The sequence below is a fragment of the Triticum aestivum genome, chromosome 2A (genome assembly GCF_018294505.1).
Source record: "Triticum aestivum cultivar Chinese Spring chromosome 2A, IWGSC CS RefSeq v2.1, whole genome shotgun sequence".
NCBI lineage: Eukaryota > Viridiplantae > Streptophyta > Magnoliopsida > Poales > Poaceae > Triticum > Triticum aestivum.
The window spans coordinates 206291811-206295699 of NC_057797.1; positions in this window are offsets into that span (position 1 = coordinate 206291811).

Genomic DNA, 3889 nt, shown 5'->3' on the forward strand with positions numbered 1-3889 from the left:
GATGCCAGAGCCAGCCTTCTGAAGCTTTTGCAATTAAGCACACGGCTGGTTGTGGTCCTGTAGAGAAATCAACAATATATAGGTCTCCTCTCCTAAAGCCTTCGAAGACTTTGGAATTGTCAGCTTCCATAACCACAACACAACGGTACTTGCCAAAGACAACAACCATATCAAGATCACAAAGCATTGAGACAGACATAAGGTTGTATCCTAAGGACTCAACAAGCATGACTTTGTCCATGTGTCGATCCTTTGTAATCGCAACCTTACCTAGACCCAATACCTGACTTTTGCCTTTGTCAGCAAAGATGATATGCTTCAGATGCAACGGTGATAATGGAGCATCCATCAATAGATTCTTGTCACCGGTCATGTGGTTTGTACATCCACTATCGAGGACCCACTCAGTGGCTTTGGGTTGATCATCCTGCAGATGAATTAGTGCAGCTTACAAACTCATATACTTCATCAGTGAAGAATATGACATCAATTCATCAGATCAATTTCATGAAGTAAAAGAACTAATAAAGCAATATGAGGACGTGAGAAATGAAAGTTCATTTCTTCATGATTAGCCTGCGTCCTTTCAGGCATGCTCAGGTCTCCAGCAAATTCTTCAGACGATTATGTGTGTCTGGAGACCTGACCCTGCAGAAGAGATTAGTTCTTTTTCTTCACCACCCACATCTGAAGGGGTGGCAAAGAGTTCATCATTCTGTGAGCTCCATACGAGAAGGATGGCATAGAAGCCAGTCCATTTCATTTCACATAAGAGGGGTTAGAGTAAGCATCAGAGTAAGTAGAGAAATTCTTCAAGGACTTATGGACATAATGATTTGAAGAATCATGCACATATCCATAATCCTTAGATCTTCCCTGCGAAACAGACGGGTTAGCACGATGATGTTCATATGAGGACTTTGATCCATATGAGGAATTTGGTCCGTATGAGAACTTAAATCCATATGAAGAATTTGGTCCATATGAAGAATTTGATCTGGGGTTCCTATTCTTCACAGGTGGCGTCATGATGACATTCACCTGAAGATTTTCAAGGCATATTTTGGGAACCCAGATTTTCTTCATTGGGGAGCCGTTCCTGCAGTTAGTGCCAACATATCTAGCAAATACTTCACCATTCTGATTTTTGAACAATTTATAGTTGGAGTCAATTGACTCATCATCAGAATGAGGAGTTTCACATGCAAACCAGATAAGTTAGATGGATCAACTGGAGGTCCCTTTGCAGCAACCCATGTAGTTTTGGGGTACTGCTCAGGCTTCCAATATGTACCATCAGCGTTGAGTTTCCTCTCAAAGGAAATACCCTCTTTCCTAGGGTTCCTATTGAGGATCTGCTTTTTAAGCACATCACAAAGAGTCTGATGCCCTTTGAGGCTTTTGTACATGCATGTCATGTACAATTCTTTCAGCCCTGCATTGTCAGTGATACTAGCAATGTCCTCAGATGATGAATTAGTGATAGCAGAGGCATGTGAAGAATTTGAAACATTAGCATCATTTGAACATTCAGGTGAAGAATTAGTATATTCACGTTCAATGCATTTCAAACATGGAGGAACAAATTCTTCCTGAGAAGTGCTGATTTGTTGAGCAAGTAATGAATCGCACTCCTTCTGAAGATCTTCATAACTCACTCTTAGCTTCTCAAGGTCTTGCTTTCTTTGAAGAAATTCATAAGAAAGCTTTTCATGATCAGATAAGAGAGTGTTATGATGACCTTGAAGATTGTCAAACCTAGTCTGAAGTCTCTGAAGATTTTCAGTCAAGGCTTTAGTGCGATCCATTTCTTCACCCAACATATCATCACTTTTGTCTAGCATGTTTTGAACCTTTTCAAGAGCCCTTGGTTGTTTTACAGCAATCTTAGCAAGTTTAGAATAGTTGGGCTTAAGGTTTTCATCAGATTCATTCTCACTTGATTCAGAGGAGGTATATTTGAGTACCTTGGCACCCTTTGCCATGAAGCAATAGGTGGGAGCGTAGTCATCATCGCCTTCATCAGCCTTGTTGGTGAGGTCATTTTCTTCAGTGTTGAAGATAGACTTGCCGACGAATGCAGTGGCGAGAGCTAGGCTTGCCACTCCGGATTCGGACTCCTCAGATGACTCCTCTTCCTCATTTTGTTCAGATTCAGCCTCAGAGTCCATTTCCTTGCCAATGAATGTCCTAGCCTTCTTGGAGTTGCTCTTCTTGTGATATGAAGACTTTGAGGATTTTGATGATGAAGATTTTGTGGATTTCTTCTTTTTCTTTGCATCATCAGAACTGTAATCCTTGTATTTCTTCTTCTTTGATTCCTTTTCCCACTGAGGACAATCTTGAATTTAATGTCCAGGTTTTTTGCATTTGTGACAGAGCCTCCTCTTGTAGTCATTGGATGAGGAATCATTGCTCCTTGAGGGTCTTCCAAGGCGATCACGTCTTAAGAACTTTTGGAACTTCTTCACGAGCAGAGCCAGATCATGTCTTAGTTCTTCAGGATCACCAAGGCTGCTATCAGAGTCTTCATCTTCGGACTCGGATACTGCCTTGTCCTTCAGTGCGCGTGATCTGCCATAGCTCGAACCATAAAGGTCTCTTTTTCAGCAAGTTGGAACTCATGAGTATTTAGCCTCTCAAGAATATCAGCGGGATCAAGTTACTTGTAATCAACACGCTCTTGTATCATCAATGCCAGAGTGTCAAATGAGGAATCAAGCGATCTCAGCAATTTCTTCACCACCTCATGGTCGGTGATGTCAGTGGCACCAAGTGCTTGAAGCTCATTTGAGATGTCAGTGAGGCGATCGAAGGTTTGTTGAACATTTTCATTGTATAATCTTTTGAAGCGGTTGAAGAGATTGCGAAGAACATCAACTCGAGAGTCACGCTGAGTTGAGACTCCTTCATTCACTTTGGACAACCTGTCCCAGATAAGCTTCGTTGTTTCCAAAGCACTCACTCTGCCATACTATCCTTTGCTCAGATGGCCACATATGATATTCTTCGCTTGAGAGTCGAGTTGCTTGAATCTCTTCACATCGGCAGCATTCAGAGAAGGTGTGACTAAGGGAACACCATTTTCCACAACATACCAGAGATCGTTATCAATTGCTTCAAGATGCATTCGCATCTTATTCTTCTAGTAGGGGTAGTCCGTCCCATCGAAGGTAGGACACCCAGCAGAGACCTTGATCATACATGCAGTCGACATAACTAAAACTCCAGGCGGTTAAACCAAAATAACACAGAACAAGGGAGTACCTTGCTCTGATACCAATTGAAAGTGCGTTATATCGACTAGAGGGGGTGAATAGGCGATTTTTTATGAAATTCTTCACTGAGGAATTGGCCGGAGAGTAAATTCCTTAGCGAAGAACTACTAGCAGCGGAATAAGTACTCAAAAGTAAACATAACATAATACAAGCATAGTCATCATGATGAAATGAAGACAGGCACAGAGTATAGGAAGCGTAAACACAGGATAACACAGGATGAAGACAATCAGACTGAAGAAATTGAACTAAGGAAATTGAGAAAGTATTTAGTCAAAGTCTTCAAGCACAGATATGAACAAGCACACAACACAGTTATGAGGAAATGAAAGAGTTGAGAAAATGGAACCAGTAAGCTTGGTGAAGACAATGATTTGGTAGACTAGTTCCAACTGCTGTCTCAGTTGTATGTCTGGTTGGAGCGGCTGAGTATTTAAACTCGAGGACACACAGTCCCGGACACCCAGTCAATGACACTTAGTCCAAGACACCCAGTCCTCACTGTATTCTCCTTGAACTAAGGTCACACAGACCTCGCCCAATCACTCGTGGTAAGTCTTCAGGCGACTTCCAAACCTTCACAAACTTGGTCACTCGGCAATCCACAATT